A 23,765-nucleotide genomic window follows, 5' to 3' on the forward strand; every position below is an offset into this window, starting at 1 on the left:
CTTGAGGCATAGTGATCCAATTTCTTGATGATTACATTTTCCCTACGTGCAATTCCTTAACTAGCCTTGCCTTCATTATGCATTCTGTAGTCTTACTAGATAATAGGATATTCATGGTTTTTTACATTGGTGACCCTTGTAATCCCCAGAGCCTCCTCTTCAATCACTATGCATTATGCACTCACGGTGCCCAAGCATATCATCCTTGTCTCCTAGACTTGCCCACTATGTAGAGGTTTTCCTCTTTCACTTTGCATTACACAATGTGCACTTCTAGTTCCTAGACCTCCATCCCCTGCCTCTTGAATATGCACTTTGCACCCAATAAGGCCAATATACTAATATTTGCATGTTGTCCCATCACAGTTAGCACCTAACATGAGAAAACAAAGATAGAATAAGTGATTTTGGCATTGATGTTGTTTTTCCACAAGTTAACCTCCTTTCCAAGTGTTATCATCCTATCTTGGTAACATGTTGCTTAAGGACGTCATCAAGAAGAGGTTACAAGAAGGACACTCATGGAGATAAGACACAAAGTTGTTATCATGCAAGAGTAAAGGAATCTTGGATGAAGACAGAGATATAGAAACTCATGTTGTCTTAGAAGGTTCCAATACTATAACCAAACCCTTTGTATGGTGAAGACGAAGTACATGCAAGACCTGTCATGAAGTATTAAAGACATAGTAACAAAGAGAAGAACTTGGTATTGACACATAACAATAAATTTTCATGTCACAATCACCAAAATTATATCTCTTAAAAGTGTTAACACAAGAGTGTTTTTTTGTCCATTGTATTTTTCCACATTGGTGGAATGTAATTTTTGTGTTTTCTGTTAAAAATTCCATAAGAAAATCTAGTTTTGACTTTGCCTTTGTCAAACTAGATTAAAATTTGAATTTCGATTTCAACAAAATACTTGGAGTTAGTTAACTGAGATGACATGGCCATTTTCTTTTTTGTGTAAGTCAGAGATTTATATTAACAGAGAAAAACTATAGTACAAAAAATCTGCACTAGCAGATCGAGGCCTGAAGAAAATAAGCCAAACATTCTGATTCCCACCCCTAAAAACCACAAAAATGGCTATTACCTGCACACCACGCAGGGTGGCTGTTTCTGCTATCTAACAACGCTTGTGAATAGAAAATACTGATACGAGGACCGCAATCCTTCAACCCGCATAGACTATGGTAATGACAAAATCCCATATTTTGGGGAGACCAAAGAAAACCGATCAGGATATATGAGCATACAGGAAGAAGGATGAGAGATAACAACAGAACCCAAGAATTAAGGAGACTGCCCGAACCTGCTCATCGTGTCTAAGGCCTGTTCCAGCACATGGCTGTCAACTCTTGCTTACAGGGAGTGATAGCTGCGGCATTCCTCCTGCTTTTCTTGTGGCAGGCCTCCAGTTTGTCTTGCATCTAGACTAAGCGTCTGCCTAAGGAGCTTTATGAGCACTGTAACTTTCTTGGACAGTGAGTCAACCATCTCATGCACTGCAGTGACTTTTAAATCCAAAGCTTCATAAATGGCGTATAGACTTTTCATCTGTGCCTCTGAGATCACCTGGTCATTCTGGGGGAGCTTATTACTCTCTTCCACTGCTTCCAGAGCACGCGCTAGAAGGGTTTTGACCCTCCAGCTTTCCGCTTGAGTACGCACAAACTGAGTTGCGCGCTTCGTGACTGTGCCAGGATCTTGAAGCCAGTCGACTTCCTGCGCTATATCCTTCTCCGACCACTTTCGTTCTTCTTCTTTCACCGAGGCCTCCAATTCAGACAGCTTGCGTTTGTTCTTCGCCGCTGTCCTGGTTTCATACATCTCCCTTGCTGTTTGGAGTTCCATGTTCTCCTTAACACTATGGCAGCCATCACCTTCCATACTTATCCTAACACTTGCAGCGTAAGACCTGGCGCTGAGAGTCGAAAATGGATGAACCGGAGCGGTGCAGTGCAAAATTCTGTTCCTGGCTATGCCTCCACTCGCTGCTAAATAGTTGATCTGGAGGATATTGCTCATGACCACCCGAATTGCCCGAAACGACGTGGATGTACTGACATAATTGTTGCTGCTTTGAAATGTGTTTTCCGAGTGGTGTATCCAACCTTTCACATTAATGTTGCCTCCTCCTTCTCTAATCAGAGAATGCCATGTGTCCTCCAACTTGCTGTGGTGACGGCGGTGATCGTTGCAGCCCATCATATTAGATTTGTTTCCTTTATTCCCCTTCTGTTGCCATAAACGCACCGGAATTACCTGTCCTTTTGTTTTCTGCCAACTTTTAATGTCCGTGCCCACTTCTTTGTTCTTCATCATGAAGAGAAACCCGGTGTCAGAACGCCTTCCGGTTGAGCCCGGTTGGCATTATCCTTGTCTTGTTCGGCCAGCTGGATGCACTTCCTTTTCAAGTCTGGGCAGTTCACCTGCTGCCAACAGCTGTCCCATTCCCTATTTTGATTATCGATGCCATGGTTTGCTAGGTGATCCACAATCGCATTTTCTTTGCGCCGCACCGCCTGGAAGACTAACCCTCTCATACCGCTGATCAACTCAGCTATGTTTTCCGTCACCTTTGCTAATCTCCAATGCTTCGTGGCTTTGCTTGCTTTGGTTCCACCATAGATTCTCTTAGCCACAGATATTACCAGGGCTGAGTCACCTTCAACCACCGCTGTATAATTCTGCATGTCTCTTAGAATCCGTAGTCCCTGTTCTAAAGCTGCAAACTCCATTTCATTGTTCGTCCCCTCTCCCAGTGCTTTGCAGTAAATATGAAGAATGTCTCCTTTATGGTCTCTTATGATTCCTCCAATGCCCGCCATCCCAGGGTTTCCTCTGGATGCGCCATCAAAATTCAACTTCAGCCAGCCCACCGGCGGGTAAATCCAACTGCTGGACTCGGATTGCGGGCTTTGCTGGCTCCTCGACGTAGCCATGCTCTGGTTGGTGTGCAGCTGGAAGAGTTTTAGAATCCGTAAGTCACTAGATGACGGCTTCTCATTAGTTTCCTCTTTTACTTTTACTTGAATTAACTGTTTAATATTTCTCATGAGAGTGTCTATGGCATGCTCTGTGTTTCTGTATTCATCTTGGAATATTCTCCTGTTACGCTCCTTCCAAATGGTCCATGTTAAAAACCCGGGCAGAACTTTCCAAATGCTGTTGACCCTGGAGTTTTTTGAGAAGTTTTTTTGCCAATTTTGTATAGTATCCTGAATGGACTCCCTATTTCTGTTAGAGTTTAGCATTACACCCTCCGCCCAATTCCATATATGGCAAGCCCAGTCACAGGAATTAAATAAATGATTCATTGTTTCTTCCTCTGCCATGCACATTGGGCATCTGGACGGCCCATGAAAGCCTTTGCTGCGTAGATTTTCCCAAGTCAAGGTTTTTTTCCTCATTAAAAGCCAGAGGAAAGTTTTGATTTTTGGCCAAAACAGGTCGTCCCACACGTTATGACTCCAGGGTGAAACCTCCCTTTGCTCTGTAATTTCTATTAGTTCCCTGGCTTCCTTGAGTGAGAAATTTCCGTTACCCTTCATTCCCCATCTGAGCTGGTCCTGTTCGTCCGTCTTCCTTATTTTCCTTTTGAGTAATTGGTCAGTTAGATGCTTTGAACTGTCATCTTCCCCATTGCTGTTATCCAAGTCAAATTTTATCCATTCTCTCCAGATGGGATCCCTGCTATTCCAGTCCCAGTATTGGTTAACTCTGTAACGACCTTCGTGATGACATTTCTTCTTGAGCTGATCTAGTTCGGGCTTCTCCAGTTTTGGGAGCTACTGCCACGCATCTTCCCAAAAAAGCGCTGAATGCCCATTCCAAATCTCCCAGAAACGGTTTTCCTGTACCAAGTTGTGATTTTTCCGAGCAAGATTCCATATGGGTGATCCCTCAGGAACCTCCTGAAGCCTAATAAGATCATTACTGTTGTGTTCGGGGGTATATTTCTCTTTCCAATGTCTTGCCCAGGGGAGATGGGGCTCTTTTATCCATCTCCACCAGAGTTTAGCTCCACAAGTCATGTTGATGATTGAAGGATCCACTAGATTTAGGCCTCCCATAATTTTTGGTTTACAGAGTTTATGCCATGCTACAAGTGCCCATTTTTTCTTCTCCCCATTACCATTCCATAAAAAGGATCTTTGGATTGTTCTAATCTGTTGGAGGATGCCCTTGGGGGACGGTAGCATGGAGAGAAAGTACTGAGGTATAGCTTGCAGAACAGCCTTTGTGAGAACAAGTCTCCCCGCAAAATTAAGTGCTCTGTACGTCCAGTGCTTGCACCTTTTCTCCAGGTTAGCTATAATTCTCTCCCATTGCACTTTTTGCCAGGGTTTGAGAGTTAGCGGTGCTCCCAAATATCTTGAAGGTAGACACCCTTTTCTGAACCCAAGAATATTAGCGAGGTGCTTCTAAATAGCTGGATGAGTATGGAAGAAGTAGATTGTGGATTTGGAAAAATTAATTTCCATTCCGGATGCCTTGCTGAAAAGATCAAGGATTTTCTTATAAGCTAGAGCCTCTTTCACTGTGGGGGTTCCATGTAACATCGTATCATCCACAAATTGTTGGTGTGTTGTTGCTGGCAGAGATTGGATAGGCTGAAGGCCCTTGATTTTCCCCTCTCTTTTTGCTTTGGCTATAAGTCTACTGAGACCTTCCATAAGAATAACGAACAGGAAGGGGGAGAGAGGGTCCCCCTGTCTTATTCCCCGAGTAGGTGAAAAGGGTTCAGAGGGAGATCCATTGACAAGGATTGAAAATCTGGATGACTTAATAAGGGCTAAGATCCAATTGATCCATAGTTTGCAAAAACCGAAGGCTTTTAGAATGGCTTCTAGATATTGCCAACTGACTTTGTCATAGGCTTTCGATAGATCAAGCTGCATTAGCATTCCTGCTAATTTCCTAGTTTGCAGGGTGTGAATCATTTCTTGAGCTAGAAGAATATTGTCTAAGATCTGTCTCCCTTCGACATACCCGGATTGCTCTTCTGATATGAGGCCAGGAAGAATAGGCTTGAGTCTATTAGCTATAACTTTTGAAATAATTTTATAAATGACATTACACAGAGCAATTGGTCTGAACTTCTCAGGAGAGTTTGCTTCTTCCATCTTTGGGATAAGCGCTATGAAGGTTGAGTTGAGAGATTTGAGGATGGTACCAGATCTCCTAGAGTCCTCAACAACTTCCCATATCTCATGCTTTACTAGGTTCCAGCAGGCTTTGTAAAAATTAATGGTGAAACCATCCGGTCCAGGGGCCTTATCACTAGGCATACTTCGAACAGCTTCCTCCACTTCCTCTAAGGTTATTTCTCTGCTTAGAGCTGAGTTCTGAGCGCCGGTGATGGTTTTGGGGATGGCTGAGATGAGCTCCTTGATGGCATCCTCTCTGTTTGCTGACGGTTCCTGGGCAATACTGCTGAAGTGCCTGGTTAGTAAAGCCGCTATGTCTTGGTGATTCTTTAAAGTTTCACCATTCTCATTCTTGAGTTCCAGAATTCTATTCGCACTTCTGTAATCTAGTGCAGATCTGTGAAAACATTTGGTGTTTTGCTCACCCTCTTTAAGCCACCGAATCCTGGATTTCTGCTTCCAAAGAGTCTCTTCCTACTGACAGCGTGTATGCCACTGACCAGTTAGAACCCTTTCCTACTCTGCAAACTCTTCACTGTTGTGCCCTGAAGCCCACGCTTTGTGAATCTGTTCCAGTTTGTCTTCTATCAAGGTTTTCTCCTTAAATATATCTCCAAACTCCGTAATGTTCCATTCTTTGATTTTGGCTTTTGTGTACTTTAGTTTCTTCTGAAGGTTGAACATTTTGGAACCCCCTCCAATCACTGGTTCAGACCACCATTTCTCTACCAGATTGAGGAAGTTGGGGTGATCCAGCCAAAATTTTTCGAATCTGAAAGGTTTATTCCTAGGGGTACCATGGATAGCTGCTATTAAAGATATTGGCCAGTGGTCAGATCCTCCACTTGGAAGGATATCTGACTCAACTAGAATACCATTCATAATGATGCTCTCTGAGATGATAAATCTGTCCAGACGAGAGGCAATCAGCCTATCTCCCCCTCGTCTATTATTCCATGTATAAGTGCCACTCTTAGGTGGGATATCCACCAGTTTGGCACTCTCAATGAAATTTGTAAATAATTCAGCATCCCTGCTGAGTTTTCTTATTCCCCCTTTCTTCTCCAGAAGAGTGGTTATCATGTTAAAGTCACCCCCCATGATGCACTTGGAGTAAGGATGTCTAGAAATTAAACTTGACAGAGACTTTAAAAAAGTTATTTTATCCTCTATCTTCTGGGGTCCATAAACATTTATACATAAGAAGGATTCAGAGTTACCTGTGGGCTGGGCTTCCACGGCTATAAAAGCTCTAGTTGCTTCTGCTGATATGATTTGAAGCACTCTTGAGTCCCACAACATGACTAGACCTCCTTCTCGCCCCTGACTTTCTACTTCCATGTAGTTAAGGTGGTTTCCAAGCTGCTTTTTGATGTTAGCCATGCTTGTATTACTGCTTTTAGTTTCTTGAATGAAAAAGATATCCGGTTTTTCTTTCTGAAATTTTCTTTTCAGAATTCTCTGCTTTGCTTGGCTGTTTAGCCCTCTTGCATTCCATGATATGATTTTCATTATTAACTAGAAGAATTATTGGTAAAAAGAGAAGGCATCTAGAGCCTTCATCTTCCCTGAGTTTATCATTAATATTCCAAGCTCCTGCAGAGCTTCACCACTTGTTCTCCTTCCTCTCTTCTTTTTTTGCTTAGATCTTGTTGAGTTGTGGAGAAGCCTCTTTGGTGGGTTCCCAGCTCCTCTTGCTATACCTAGCTTTCTGCTTTGTCTTTCTAACTCTGCTTTTTGCCTCGCAATGAATAGCTCATTGACCTTTCTGATTTCTTCTTCCGGCACATTTTCTATGCCTCGAGATTTCCAGTTTTCTGCCATGACTGGTAGGTTCATTCCTTCCTTTTCTAGAGCTTCCTCTAGTTCTAAATCATCGCTTCCTCCTTCGCTGGTGAGCATATCTGCATCCTCCTCAGGTTCTTCTGTTTGCTCCTTCATCTGGACTTCGGTGCTTATCATGTTTTCTTCTGTTTCTTTTGTAGTTTTCCCTGTACTATCGATTGGCCCACCATTGGAGGTGAGAGCTTTATTCGGATCCTCTGAGTCTGTGTCTAACTCTAAGACTTCAAAGGTATTCCTGTGGTATCCTCGTTCTGTTTCTATTCTGTTTGCTCTTCTGCGGTTGGCTCTTTGTCTAACCTTGGGTTTTACAAAGTTATCTCTGCCTTTGTCTGCTTGCTCTGTTTTAATGACTTCTTCTTGTTTGTTCAGATGACATTCCCTCATTAGATGTCCATGCTCATGACATTTTCGGCAACGAAAAGGAATTTGTTCATAATCTATTGCTTGGAAGTAATCCTCATCCCTGTACTCTAGCCATAGACCCTCATGTACAGCACCGGAGACATCCATTTCCACGCATATTCTTGCACATGAGGTGTATTTTCTTTGTATGGTTGCTTCTGAGGCCTTGACAAAAGTACCCAGCCAATCCCCAATTTGTTTCAGTGCTGAGATACCCCAGTAGTCAATGGGCAGAGAAAACAGCCTTATCCATACTGGTACCTGAGTGAAAGTTTCCCTTTCTGGAACAAAATTTGGTTTCCATGGCCGCATGTAGAGACCCGCTGAAGCTAAGAAATATGGGCCTCCATCAAAAATTCTGTCCTTGTCCTCTAGGTTGGTAAAAACTACAGTAAAGAAGCCTTTTTCTCCTAAGTGTAGTTTCACATCGCCCTTGGGTTTCCAGTGTTGTCGTATCCATTGGCATAGAGCTCTTTCAGATGGCCATAAACCCATAAACTTGCAAATTACTACATGCTCTGCCATGTGTTCTCGATAAGCTTGGATCTCCGGATCTACTATGACAACTCTTAGGGTCTCTGCTTTCTTAGGTTTGCAGGTTCCGCTCGCTGTTGGGTGGTTGCTGGGGTTCGAGCTGGTTTCACCTTCCGTTCCTTCTTTCCCCTGGGGGTCTTCCTTTTGTTCCCCCTTCTCCTTTGACTGCTTCTCATTATGATCCGCGAGTCTTTGTCCTGTTGTGGTATTTTTTCCAGTATTCACCAGTCCCTCAACTTCTTTTTCATTGATTTGAGGGTTGCTGCTGGGTCCTCTGCCCTCTTCTTGTTTTTTCTCCTTGTTTTTCACGCTATTCTGCTTGAGTCTCTCGTATCCTGAAATTCTGACTCCTTCCTGCGCTGTTGGTTTCTGCTTCTGCATGACTATTTGCTTGAAAGAAGGGGTCCCAATGGACCCCTCGTTGACCATATGTAGGGTCAGATTTTGTTTCCTTCTGAGCAAAACCACTAGCCTCGATCTGTTCGCTTCCAGCTCTATGACATGGCCATTTTCACTTAGTTAACTCTAGTAAATTAAAGTTGGAGACACTTTATTTCAGTTCTACATTATTGATTTCTAATTTGTAGCAATCTATTTGATTTAATTTGAGTTATTGCCAGTTTAACTAGTTATAACTATCTGAAGAACTAGTGGAGGTCAAGTTGTGGATGTGTAACTTCAACCACACTCAATGATCAACCAATTAATCGATCAAGCAACCCAAAATAATTTTTGAATGCAGAGAATTCGAGTTACCCAGTTGAATATTAGTTTTAGCATATTCCCATGTGTACAGGTGGTGAATGACGTGAAAAAATGACCTAAGGCTATTGTACAATTCCTTGGTTTGAAATTCCTAAAAAGTAAGGGAAATTTACCATGGGAACAAACCAAGGAAATACGAGCTTGGGAAGGCTTGAAATTGGTTAAGTGTTGGGCTAGATTTGGTAAGTCAGGAAGAGGGATAGACTATACACTTGCAAGGTGTGCTTAGGCTTGAGCAAGCATTGTATTTCTTTTTCGTTTGCAGATTACTGTGGTGTGATTTTTGAATGGAGTTCGGATTTTCCACAGTGTTCATGTTTTTAGTCGACGTTTCGAGTCTGAAATACAATACATAGAGTAAGGGGTTTTGAGTAGTTGCTTACCCCTAGATTAATATTTGTGTATGTGGGATGTTTCCTTTTGCATGTTAATGATTCTTGTTCTATATTGTGATTTAACTTCTGCATATTAGTAGAGTAGCTTCAAGTCTTCTGATTTAGTAATTTCATGAGGAATTTTGAATCTACACATTAATTTCTACATGGTATAAGAGTTGGAATCATTGTAGAGAAGAGATTTCTAAGATGTCATTGTAGGAATGTCAAGGTTGCAGATTAAGTTATAGGTTTTCCTAAGGACTGAGAAGATGGATTTCAATGGACTAAGGCTCGAGCATGCCTTTGAGCGAAGCTTGAATTATGTTGCATGGAAGGAATAGATGGAGGAATTATTAGAGGAGAATGGGTTGAAGTAATTCGCTAATAATGATATTTTGAAACCAACAATAGTTGATCCTCAAAATCTAGCGGATTGGAAGAACAATGTCGCCAAGGTGATGACGATCATGTTGGAGGGAGTACGAGACAATATTATCTCTAATATCCATGAGAAAGATACTTTGTATGGAATGTGGTAAGTACTAAGGGTTGACATATTTGTTCCATAATAGTAGTGACCATAGGAAATTGGCACTTAAGTACAAGCTTCGAAATATCAAGATGCAGAGGAATGACAACATCCCACAGTACCTGAGCAAGTTCACTTAATGTAGTGATGAACTTGGTCAAGTTGGTGTTACTATAGTAGAGTATGATTTGGTGAGCCTATCCCTTATAGGCATTCCCAAGAGCTGGAAAAACTATCAATATTCAGTGAAGAGGAGGGAGAATATACCAAATTAGGAATGCCTTTGGTTTTATTTGGTACATAAGGAGATAAGGTAGAGCACCAAAAATGAGACCTAATCCAAGAACGAGGACGAGGAAAAATGTTCCTTGGATCAAAAGGAAAAGAAAAAGAAAGGGAAGAAATAGAAATCCATAGTAGATTCAAGTGAAGGGGGAAAGAAGAAAGATTTGTCCAAAATCAATTACTTTTACTGTCATGACTTCAAGCACTATCTAATGAAGCATACACATAAGAAAGAAAGAAATAAGACCACACGAGGATTAGCGAGTGAAGCCTTGGCTTCACAGTTCAAACTTTATTTTACCTTCATTTCTTGCGTGGAAAGCACAACGATGGGTTGTGTATGGTATCTTCAAAATGGTGCCTCATTTCACATGACAAGCAACAAATAATTTTTTAATGACTTGGAGGAGAAGGATCTATAGATGCACATCGAGATGGGAGATGATAGAAGGTATAGAAAAATTTGTATTGGTACAGTTACTATTCAGAAGGAGTCTGGCTCCCCTCTCAAGCTCAAGGATATGATGTTTGTACTAAGTTTGAAGAAGAATCTAGTTTCTATAGATGTGTTGGAAGATCATGGCTACAATGTGATATTTAGAAAATGGAAAGTTTTACTAAGACATATCAACACAGGAAAAGTGAAGAATATCGGGGTTCAAGTTAACAACCTCTACAAACTAGATGTGGAAGACTGTACAACATTGGGAACAAAACAAGAGAAGGTGCAGAGTTGAGATGTCGACGAATTATGGCATAAAAGACTTAGCCATTTGCATCATGGTGCTTTGAAGATCATGTAGCAGATTTCTACAAGCCTCCGAAAAGGGGCACTAAAGTAGTGAGTTACATGCAAAGGGTGTACATTGAGGAAGTACACAAAATCCACCTTCAATCATCGGCACAACATGGTGTATTCAGTCCTTGAAAGGATCCACTCTCATGTCTTTGGACCTTTCTTCATAGCCTCTACTTCCAAGAACAGGTATTATGTTATATTTGTAGATGATTTCTCCCAAAAGTTTCGGATCTACTTCATACATAAGAAACACTAGACATTCTCCAATTTTTTTGGGTTTAAAGCACTTGTTAAGAAGGAAACTAGTAGGAAAGTGAACACTCGCATGAGTGATAATGATGGTGAGTACATGTCGAATGAGTTAAAAAAAAATTATTCAAGGGAAGCCATTTGACAGGGGTTGAAAGCACCCGATAACCCACAACAAAATGTGGTGGCTGAGAGGAAGAACAAAAGTGTTATGGCAGAAGCATGAACGATGTTGCATTTCCAAATCCTACCTCTGCACTTGTGAGCTGAACCATGCACACAATGGTCTATTTGCAGAATAGGAGTCCTCACAGGATTTTTGGCATGAGCGCACCAAAGGAAGCGTTTTCAATTAAGAATCCAAATGCGTCACACTTCAAGATTGGACCATCAGTTTACTGTCATGTTTCCAAGGAAACAAGTCTTAAAAAGCTAGAGCCAATAGAAAAGTTGGGCATATTTTTTGGGTACATTATAACACCTCATAATTATCAGGTGTACTTGCCATCCCTTAGGATGAAAGTGGCGAGACGAGATGTGAAGCTTGATGAGGAGAAGAAAATGAGGTGTTCTCTTTAGAGAGATCTTCAATTGCAATTTGATGAGGAGCTTTTGGCTCTAAAGGAAGAACCTAAAGAAGTTGTGGAGAAGCCACAAGTAAAGGAGCAGAAAGTGGAGACATCCACTCAAGGAGAGACATCTAGGGAAGGAAAGAAGCAAACCTGAGAAGTTGACAAATTATTTCAGGATGCAAGAGAGAATGTGGGAGAGCCCACATCACAGCACAGGCGAAGGAGGTCATTAGATTGGTACACTGTATAAATGGCTCTGATGAGTGAGCTTCTAGAGACAGATTCATCCTCATTTGAGGAAGTTATAGAGAAACCAGTATGGGTTGATGTTATGGTAGAGTGTTGGGACGAGCTCCCATGGGTCAAATTCTATTAAAATATTGTAAGTCTCCACATTTTGAGAATCGAAGCATGAGTAGCACAAATCAAATAAGAGTCACTGGGTTTTAGGAAGGTCAAAAACCCTTGTATTTTGGTATTCTTTTGAGATCCGCCCATGGTTTGTGGACTATGGTATTGTAAGTGTAGAGGATATATAAAGCGATGTCTTAGTAACTTTAAGGAAACTAACTTGTTGTGATAATATGATTTTTGGTTTGTAACTATAGATCTTTCTGTGTTTTGGGTGAAGGGGAAGGCTCCTACAGTTGAGTGCGTGGAGACTTTGGTAAGTCCGCAGTTGAGTGTGTGGGCCCTTGCAGTTGTGTCTGCACGATCTGGAAAAGTTGTAAAGGAATATCTAAAGTAATAGAAATATATTTGAAGCAAATCAGTGTCTATTTTTATGCACTATGAATTTTATGTATTTACACACAACTAAATGGTATTTATCTGTATTTTATCTTAATTACTCCGCGAAGATCTGGATCAATTGTTATATGTTATTTTATACACGTTTAAATAATTATGCAAAGCTTATAACATTCTTTGAGTAAAAATAGTCTATGTTCATGATTAAGGGTTCACGAAGGTCAGATCTGAACTAAACCTGAAGTAAGCCCCTTAAACCACATCACATAACCTTATGGATGGAGAACCTTGGTTTTAGCATGCCCCAATACTGCCTCGGGTGAGACTGTAGCCTTCGCTACTCGGGTTGTTGCCAAAAGGTCCGGTAATGTAGGGTTTTTTTGGTTAGCACAACTAACTCTGAACTTGGGTCCAAGCCCCCTCAATCCAACAATTTTTTTTGTTATCGAGAGCATGATCTATCTGAGGGATGTGTGATGTGGCATAAGTGGACACAAACTAAGAAGGAAATTGATAAGTGGATAGATCAGAAGTTGCATGATTTTGCAAGAGAGGACAAAAATCTCGCGGACAAGATGAAGAGTGACTTTAGGTTGCTGAAGGAGTCATGGGGTCCAATTCAACTGGGAAAAGTACCTCTGCTAAGAATTCTTGGATGATTGTCGCGAAGCACAAGAGGAAGGAAAATCCTTCCACTACATGTGCTTGCTATTATTGATCATGATGATAGCTTGGATGATGTCAAAGGATTATCAATTCCCAATGATGGATCTGGACTTATGTGAGACTACAAAATTTTCCTTGCTGTGAGTAATGAAGGACCCTGGCCGTGTCATTGAAAATAAGATGTTTCAGGTACTGTTTGAATCTAAACTATGTATGGTGATTAACCATAAACCACGATTGTCACCCACCCTATTCAAAGAATATCGGTGCATTGCATATTTTAAGGCCGATTTCTGTCTTGTATAAATCTGCGCGAGGCATGATCTGAGGAAGAAATGGACGGTGTTTCTATTTTTGGTGATCGGAGATGATATCACGCAATTAGTCCTTAAGTGGCCAACTGACTGCCTTCTTCCCATGGATGTTGTCGAAGGTATCACAAGGACTAGTGCTGAAGGCAGTGAAGACACCAATAAAGCAGCGTAGAAGGAAAAGAAGAAGGTGACCATCGATCTAGAGAAAAATACCGTGTAGGAACTAGAGGGTGAGCATGATAAAGAGCAGCATACTAAAGAATTGGATCCAGGTACTGAAGACTCCTTTGTAGACCTGAAGAAAGTTGATTCTCCTTTTATTATTAAATGATGACAAAAGTCAGGTGAGGGAGACACATGCAAGAAGCACAAGTCTGATAAGACTGTCAGTGCGAAGGCCATGGTCCTCACTGAGTGGGACCTTGATGAGATTGGAGATACTATTCAGACTACGAAAAAATAAATTTTGTACCATATTGAATATAATTACTAGTAAGTGTTGTCAAACGTCCAAGCGGGCCTCATAGAGTGGCAAGTTTAGGTGAGCGAGGTTGAAGCAAGCGTGGTTCAAGCGAGTCGGTCTCAAGCATGCATGAAGCCAACGACATCAGGTAGTGTGCAGTTGGTCCTCACCTTAGATATCTGCATTGTACCCCTGCCTAATGGATGTTTACATTTTAATGATGTTGTAGAACATGAGAGTGCCCAGTTTCCCAAAGATGTAAGTATTAACCTCGCAGCACTCCCCTTATCCACATTGCATGAGCTGCACTAGGGTGTAGAATATGAGCTTAAGGTGTGAGGTAAAAGGGCTCTCATGGTGATTAAGGATGTGCAGATCACAACTCAAAAGATGTGCTATGAAAAGCACAGATCTCTCTAGGACTGTGATGAGGTAGCTCCAAGAAGAGCGCAACTGGAGCAGGCCATTTCAAGAGTATGGAGTGAACTACCTGTTACACTAAAAAATGTCACCATGACTATTTACAGTTAGTATGGCTCAATCAACAGTCATGCTACCCTCTTAGGCAAGTCTTATGCCTCTGCTATCCATCTCAAACTCAAAAAGAGAGAAAGTCTTGTAAAAAATGTGTTTATCTCTGGGGACGCAGGTTCTCTCAAGCCTTACCTGCGGGGACGCTCACAATGTTCACAAAAGCTGCGTCCTTGGACACTCTGTATGTTAAGGGACAGGTGCGTCCTTCTGTAAAAGGCAAAATGCGCAAGTTTCATCTTAAAAAAGTTACTTGTGATTACTTCTAGAACTTTCTAGAGGTCGGTTTGATGAAATGGATGCGCCTCCAGTTGGTTCATGTATCCCTATTAAGGAGGAACTTATCCCATCAATAAGGGAGCTATCCCACCCAAAGAGGGGGATTATCCCACTGATGGTGGACCTGAATAACCTCTTTACAGCACTATAAATAAAGGCATTGGGCCAGAAGGAGGGGAGGTTGGAGCTATACATTTTCTTTGGGTAAATGCTGCAGGAATTAGGACTCCCATTTAGAACCTTGTGAGGAGAGATTGTCTTTGCTTGATTCTACTTGGAAGTGGGTGAGCTTTGTCAAAGTAGAGGAAAACCCTTGATGGACCCTGGGAGGAACTTGCACAACACCAAGGCCAGGTTGTAAGAGTTTCTTTGTTTCGTTATTAATACAAACTGGTTTATTTTTCTCAATAGCTTGTGTTAATGAGTTATTTCATGTGTTCCTTGGTCTGCATGTTGAATATATGTTTTATTATATGAAATGCAAGTGCTCGGTAATTGTTTGATTGTTTGTGGTTGCAGGAATTGATGTGAAGGAGGAGCTCATCCGGATCGGCAAGGACAGACTACAACAACAGCGTTTTGGAATAAGGTAAGCCTAAACACTTGTAGTTTTCATGTTTTAAAAGGTATATTTAGAGAAAGATCACTCCATTTTGTCTTGTTTGTCGCTAGAGAGTTTAGACTCCTAGGGAGGTCAGTTGTGTCCGCACAAACGACTTTTTCCGCCACGACAAATTGGCGACTCCACTGGGGACTCCATTAATGAGAAAGTCTTTTCCTTTGTGTGAACTTTGCTCTGAGAAAATCATTTTTATTTTCTGGTTTTTGACTGTGAGAATTAGTATTTGGGTGGCTTAGCTTTAGATTTAGTTAGATTTGGTTTTTCTTAACTTTTCCAGAAGGACGCACCCTCTGAGTACTGCACAGTGCGTCTTTGGATGCGATGTTGCCGTTTGCACAGAGCGGGCACGCGCCTGTTCTAACAGGCTGCCTGCGTCTTCCTGTAAAATTTAGGAAAATTCCATTTTTTGCTTTAATTGCTTTTAGATTTTGATTTTTCTTAGTGTTTTCTGCCTAGATCCTTTAGTACCCTGTCAAAAATTTTCACCTGAACTTGTTTTGTGAGCTTTGAGTGTTTTAGTGGATTTCAACGAAGTTTAGGCCTAGGGTTTGATTTTTAGATAGGTCCTGTAGTGACTTTGACGGTAGAAAGTTGTCCAGCCTTAGATCTCTCTGGTTTGTCAGCCTTCTTAGAAGTCGGGCCTGTCGTAAAGTCTCCTTGTGTGAGCAGCTTGCCATTTAAGTTGTTTTGGGTCAAATTTCGAATTACTTGTTTATAAAGTGTTGATTTCCATTTTACAAAAGAACAAAAAGATTAGAGTTTTGTTTTGACTAGTTTTTGGTTCTGCAATAAGCTAGTCCTTGATTTGATTGTGATCAAGTAAAACACCTTAGAATAATCATTGTTGGTTTTGGCCTCGTTAAGATTGCTTAGAGTAAATTTACCTTTTAGTTTGCTTATGAGTGAATTTTCGTAGATTTTAATAGTTGTTAAGATTTCTTTTTGTTACCTTAGATTTATTTGCTTTATTAAAAGAAAAATACAAAAACATCTTCTTTAAAAGTCTTGTTTCAAGTAGCTTTTTGTTTTTGAAAGAGAAAAAGAGTTTTTTTTCGTGCATGTAAAGAGCGGTCATGTTTTTATGCTTGGAAAAGACAAACGAATTGTTTCTTTGATTGTCTTCAATTAAGAAGTTGCTTTTATAAAGATTGCATTCTCTCAACTTTTTAGTTAAGCAATTCATCGAAAAAGTAAAGTAGTGGGTAAATCATCCTAGGTGCATTTTGTAGTGGTTTCGAGTCGAGTCAACACACCACTAGTTTCACTTCCATCACCTTTTGACTTAAGAAACAACCTTAAAAGTAACGCTTAAATTAAAATCAATCTAGTAATTTTTATTTTTCTAGGGCTCTGAAACACCAACATAGCTTAGGCTAGGGTCTTGGAGTAGGTGAGTACTTAACTCTCCAAGACTACAAAACCAAACAGATAGTTTATCTTGAGTAGAATAAATCCAATTGTTTCAGTTGCACTCTGGGAAAGCTCCTCTTAAAGGAGAAGCACGAGCTCGTGTCCGAACCAGTGAGGGGATCATTCCCCCCTCGTTGGGAACGACGCCAGACAGTACGTATTACAAACGGTAAACCTCGGATTAACCATTGTCGAGGAGCCAGGGGTCACTTATCGGTAAACCTTGGATTATTGTCAAGGAGCCGGTAAGGGGATTGAGCTTGTTACTCTGCCCTTGCGTGCTGTCGGAGTTTAGACTGTTCCCCCAGGTGTAATTGTTGTGATTGGTAACTTTAGTGACCATAATCTTTAGGGTTCTACCGAGGTGACGGTGGAGGGAAGGTCCCACTGTACCTGGAGCAGACGTCGGTTATACTCACTTGGATTTTCCGGGGGGTTCACTTCACTTCGAGACGGTTAAAGTGGAGGAACTTGTGCCGGTCTATTCATTAAGCAGGTTGCCGGGGTAACTGTTCCACCCGCCATTTCTGTACTAAATCCTGCGAGATTGGGCCTAATCACCAACTAGCGCTTTTGGTCCGGAAGACTACTGTTTGTGTTTGGTTTGACGCTCTAGATTATTTAGGCGTGTGCTTCAAATTTGTTTGCTTCTTTAGAAGACTTTAGGTGGTTTGATTTGAAACTTTTACTTTGTTTTCGTGTGTTGTAGTTAAAAATCTTTAATTGTGGCGGAATTACCGAGACAGTCCCGTAGACTTCGGGGCAAGTCTCCTGAGATTGTTACCGGAATAGATTTGTTAAGAAAACTCCGTAAATTGCGGGGTGAATCTCCTGAAGACATTCCGGGTCAGTACGAAGGGTTAAAGGTCCTTGTAACTCCTCCTAGTGACAGTAGAGTAGGTTCACCTGAAGAAGGAGAATCTTCCTTGGTAGTCCATCCAGATTACCAAAGTTTAGAAACAGGTTACAATCCCGAAACTGTTACAGTTTCCGAGCTTGCTGGTAGTTTTTCATCTGCCAGTGAAACAGGCGAAGAACCTGAAATTTCCGAACCTGTTACTCCAACTTCTAGTGTCCCTGATTCACCGAGAATAGAAAGAATTATCACCGAAAATCTTCCTTCTGGTTTGATTGCTATAGAAGAACTTGCTCCAGAAGAGGATATAGGTGTCTCTCACCTTGAAGGTCAACTTACTATTGATCTAAGGGAGCGTGAATCCATCTTTTACAGTCCTCCTAGAAGTACTTCTTGGTACCTTGCATTAACCAATTTTTTGGACAACTCAGTAGGTTTTTCTACACCTCGTACTCCTTTTCCACCTGGAGGTATTTATACTCCTGTAAATATGTCTGGTCAGTCGTCCGTGTTTACTCAAAGTCCTGAATCTTTTTTACACGGCGGTCCTTCTGTTCCCACTGGGTATCAGTCACTTTCTGGTACCTTTGCGGGGGCATCTCCTCAACCCGTTGATCATGGGTTATTTGCTGGAAACAGTGGTAATGTACCATTGGGTGTAGGAGACATTTACATGATGTCAGGTTCAGTTCCCGTTTCCCAACCTCAAGGTGGCCAATTACCGCCTGGGGGGCAACCGCAGTTAACACCTGGGGGGCAACCTCAAGGTACACAAATCGTGTCTGGGGGGCAACCTCAAAGTCAGTATGTACCTATGGTGCAATACGTGCCTCAAGGTCAACCTCAGCCTCAATATGTACCCCAAGGTCAACCTCAGTATCAATATCAACCTCAAGGATGGCAACCCCAAGGATGGCAACCTCAAGGGTATCAACCCCAAGGTTATCAACCTCAAGGGTACCAACCTCAAGGTCAAGGTCAACCCCAGTATCAGTATTTACCTCAAGGTTATCAACCTCAAGGTCAATACTCAAGTCAAGGTTATCAACCGCCTCAAGGTCAGTCATATGTTCCAAGTATGGGAACTGCACCTTACAATTATCAATCCTACCCTCAATGTGGTTATGGATCTCAGTATCCTCAACCTGTTACGGGTCAATACCCTGGAATGTTAGTGTGGGATCCATCACAGGGTCAACAGGTGTTGCAGCCAAGTGTACAGATGGTTCCTCAAGCTGGACAACCCGTAGTTTCTGGTCCAACCCAGCAACCGCAACCTGTCCAGCCAAATGTTCAAACTTCTGTAACTTCGGTAGTTACTCAGCCGTCAATTGCACCTAGTACTCCATCTCAAACGGCTGCTGCAACTACCGCTACATCTACCATACTTACTTCTGGAGTATCGACGGCTCCAGTTTCTACTGTCCCTGTTACCACACCTCAGACATCTTTACCGTTGTCTGGATCTACGATTCAAACCACGGTCCAGATGCCTGTAGGTCAGCCTGGTATAAGTACGGTTGTCACTACTCAACCTCAATTTGTTCAACCTCCGTACCAGGGACAGTACCAACATGGGCAAGCTGTCCAACAACCGGTTTACCAGTATCAACCGTATCCTGGGTACACTTATCAACAACCTCAACAACCCCAGTACGGTCCGGTTAATCCTGGTTTTCCAGGAGGATATAATATCCCAAATGCGACTCCTGTTCCTAGTTATCCTGGATATCCTCCTCCTGGGGCTGGTATTGTGACCCAGAGTTTTAGAGATCCTAACCGGCAGTTACCGTTTATCGCAACTTTGGATTTACCCGACTTGACGCGCCTAACGAACGATCCAATTCAATATCTTCAGTTCTGGCCGCCAATGCCAAATAAGTTGCCCAGCGATATACCCAAGTTCGAAGGTAAGTCTGGAGAGGATCCGTCCAATCATGTGATGACTTACCACCTCTGGTGTGCTTCGAATTCTATCTCAGATGATTCCATCCGCTTACGTCTTTTCCAGCGTACACTCATTGGTCTCGCGGCCAAGTGGTACATTGAGTTACCACGGGCCTCTTTTTACAACTTTAGCCAGTTAGCTACCTCGTTCTTAACTCACTTTCAGTTGCCGGTCAGATACGATAACGGCACGGAATTATTAACTTCGCTAAAACAATCGACGTCCACGTACATTTCTGATCACATTCATGAGTGGAGACGTCGTAGGAGGTTAGTGAAAGTTTTTATCCCGGACCAAATCTTAGCTGAATGGTTTGTTAAATCATTATTACCGAAGATTACTGAAGATGTAGCTAAGGCCGGAGTAGTTACTGAGGAGCAAGTCATTGCTCAAGCGCAATACCTTGACTTAGTTTACACTCAGTCGGGTACGTTACACGAGAAGATTCCGGATCTTCCAAAGTCGAATCAAATCGCTGCTGCTCCTTCGGGATCTCATGCCGCTGATGGTATGATTGGTATCGTGAATACAAAGAGCAAGAAGAAGTCTTCCAAGGCTTCCAATACTCCAATTATCACTTTGCCTGATTCTCCGACAGGAGAGTCTTCTCCTCCTGAACTTACCGCCGACATTCACGCTGTAGAGTCATCTACGGCCAAATCAAAAAACGGTGGAAAGAAGAAAGGAAAGAAGAAGGCTAAAGCAGACAAGGCTCCAAAGGAGAAAACTGAAAAGTCGGAAACCAATGACGAAAAACGCAAACCTCGATATCCTTGTCTTATTTGTGAAGAGGATCATTTTACGAGAGATTGCCCTCATCGGGCCGAGGTTGTGAAAATAGTCAAAGGTTCTCCCACTCCTGCTGTGTTAAAGAATCCATTTCCGGAGCAGGAGAATAAGATGATAGGTTCTTCTTCGAATGCCAGTGAAGAACCCATTTTGATGATGTCTCATGTGAGGATTGCGACTCGATCGCAAGATTATGGTAGTAAGGCTCCTGTTGATGGTAAGGAAGCAGAATCTTCTCACTCTAACCCATCAACCTCAGCTCCTGGTTCCGATCCACTACAGATCGAAAAACCTAACCCAGACTTAGTGATTAAGCCGCCCGCCAAGGGTGTACTTCGAAGGTCTGCTTTCAATCCACATGCGAGAGCAGCCCAGAATTACAACATTGTTGAGGACTTAGCTGTTTCACCTTCAGCAATGTCGGCACTCGAAGTGCTGCAATCATGTCCAGCACAACGGAAATTGCTTTTGTCGGCTATCGGAGCTGTCGATGTTCAGGACCCGAACCTAATGATCTTTGATCTAGAAAATAGTACACCGCGTCTCCCCCATCAAATGGCTTTCCAAATTCCAGTGATAGTCAAAAACAGGCCTATTCATCGGACTGTGATTGATGAGGGAGCTTCTACGTGTATTATGTCGATTCAATGTTGGAGATCGCTTGGTTCTCCTTCGTTGAACCAATCCCCCACCATCCTTAAGGCCTTTGATGGCCGTGGGTTCCGTCCGTTTGGTATTCTACAAGAATTGCCTATAGGGGTAGAAGGTAAAACCGTTAGTCTGGATGTGGAAGTGGTTGATGCCCCTCTAGACTACAACCTTCTTTTGGGTCGAAGTTGGTCATATGCTATGACAGCGGTCGTTTCATCGGTCTTCAGAGTAATTAAGTTTCCACATAACGGTAAGATCGTGACTATTGATCAGCTGACATACTTTTCATCCGACCCAGCCTCTTCAGAGAGTATCCAGCATGTCGGTAAGACGACAATCCCTTATAGGGACGTTGGTGTAGGTTTAGTTAAGGATTCCGGTTTACTGGGAACTTTTCCTCTCCCTCCACTCAACGCAGACCCTTCATTTGCAACAATTCATATGATTACATCAGAAAACATTATTTATGATGATCCTTGGTTGTCCCATCTGACTCTGAGATAGACTCATTCGGTGATGTTATGCCTTTGAGTCCGTATGAAATTGCTTATGAAGCTGTCATGTCTTTTACCGACTTTCATTCAACCGAAATCGACCAAATGAATGTGGTCAGTGAAGAATCACTTTTCACCTCAACCTTAGAACGGATAGCGTTTCCCGAAGTCGTGTCATCTGACGAACAACTTCGCGAAATCCTAAGTGTAGATGATCTACCATGGGAGGATCTCCATCACAGATCTTCGTTTTTACCTAAGGATGATGCATTTGAAAATGATTTTTCATCTATCTTTACCGCTGAATATGTCAAAGACGCTCAGGATCCAACGAAACATTCTGATTCAGAGTTGAATTTAGGGAATATTTCTCGTACTATTCCCATTGATATTTCAGTGAAGCCCGGAATCGAGGAAAACATTCATATAGGTGCCGCATGTACAGAAGATGAAATCCAAACTTACAAGGCCCTATTCCAAGAATTCCGCGACGTGTTTGCCTGGTCTTACGAGGAAATGCCGGGAATTGATCCTGCCATTGTTGTTCATGAAATAAAGACCTACCCGGATGCTAAACCCGTCCGGCAACGGTTGCGTCAGATTCACCCTCGAAAAGCGGCTGCGATTAAAGCAGAAGTCGAAAAGCTGTTGAAAGCAGGTTTCATTTATCCGATCCCGTTAACGGATTGGGTATCGAATATTGTTCCGGTCAACAAGAAACAAGGAACAATAAGAATCTGTATCGACTATAGGGATATAAATCGAGCTTGTCCAAAAGACAACTATCCTACGCCTTATATCGATCAAATTATTGATGATTGTGCCGGAAGTGAAATGTTTTCCTTCATGGATGGTTTTCAGGCTATAATCAAATCAATATTCTACCTGCCGACCAACCAAAAACGGCATTCATTTGTCCATGGGGGACATTTGCTTATTGCAAATTACCTTTTGGGCTTAAGAATGCCGGGGCCACTTTTCAACGGGCGATGTCTTATGCATTTCATGACATCAAGCACATTGTGCAACCCTATCTCGATGATTTGCCTGCTCATTCTTTACATCGAGCTGATCACCTTGTCCACCTACGAGCAATCTTTATGAGGTGTAGGCATTATCGAATTCGGTTGAATCCCCACAAGTGTGTTTTCTGTATAGAAACAGGTCGATTGCTGGGATTTGTTGTTTCAAAAGCCGGCATTCGCGTCGATCCCTCGAAAGTCGAGGCTATCATCAAATTGCCTCCTCCTTCGAGTTTGCGCCAACTCCAAAGTTTGCAAGGGAAAGCGAACTTTTTACGCCGATTCATCCCAAACTACGCCGAGGTCACTAAAGGTTTTACACGGTTGTTGAAACAGAACGCACAATTCTTTTGGGACGAGATTGCCCAACAATCTTTTGATGCACTTAAACACGCGTTGACCCATGCACCGTTGTTGCATCCTCCCAACTACAACCAGGACTACTTCTTATACCTCGCAGCTTCGCATTCCACCATTGGAATGGTGTTAGTTCAAGAAGATGAATTCGGAGCGGAGCATGTGATATATTATCTTAGTAGGACCTTAAATCCCACTGAGTTAAAATATTCGCATGTGGAGAAATTGGCCCTGGCAGCCGTTCAAGCTGTCCAGCGTTTCCGTCACTACATTCTTCTCCGCAAAACTACAGTTATTTCGGATTGCAACCCTATGATTTATATTTTGACAAAACAACTGCTAGGGGGCAAGTACTCTAAATGGATTGTCATCCTGCAAGAGTTCGACTTGGAGTTCGAGAAGTCCAAGTCTAAGAAATCCTTAGTTTTTGCGGAATTGATGTGTGATTTCCCGAGTGCTGACACAGAGACTGTGGCAGAGGAGTCCATTGCGGACGAATCTTTGTTTCTTATCAGTACTTTAGATCCGTGGTACGGGGATATAATCATCTATCTCCAAACCCAAACCTTTCGGCCTGAAGCTTCCAAGGAAGAACGTCGAAAAATTCGGTTTCAATCCCAGCAATACAAAATTATTGGAGATACACTTTATCGCCGGGGGGCAGACTTAGTTTTTCGACGTTGTTTAACTCACGAAGAGGCTGAGAGAGTTTTGAATGATTGTCACTCTGGAGCATGTGGCGGTCATATGTCTGGGTATGCCACAGCTCAGAAGGTGTTGCGCGCTGGCTATTTCTGGCCGTCTATGTTTAAAGATTGTATCATTGCCGTCAGGAAATGCCACAACTGTCAAGTGTTTGATCGCAAGATGCGCGCTCCACCTGCTCCTCTCCACCCTATAATTGCCGCTGGTCCATTCGCCAAATGGGGTATTGACTTTATTACTTGTAACCCTCACTCGGCCGGGGGGCATGCGTATATCATCCTCGCGGTTGATTATTTTACTAAATGGGCCGAGGCGATGCCTACATTCGACGCAAGCGGCAAGACAGCTGCAGTTTTCGTATTCAATCATATCATAACTAGGTTTGGTGTCCC

The sequence above is a fragment of the Pinus tabuliformis genome, chromosome 3_2 (assembly GCF_031772625.1).
Source record: "Pinus tabuliformis cultivar Carrire ecotype Pingquan chromosome 3_2, CPIR1, whole genome shotgun sequence".
Lineage (NCBI taxonomy): Eukaryota > Viridiplantae > Streptophyta > Pinopsida > Pinales > Pinaceae > Pinus > Pinus tabuliformis.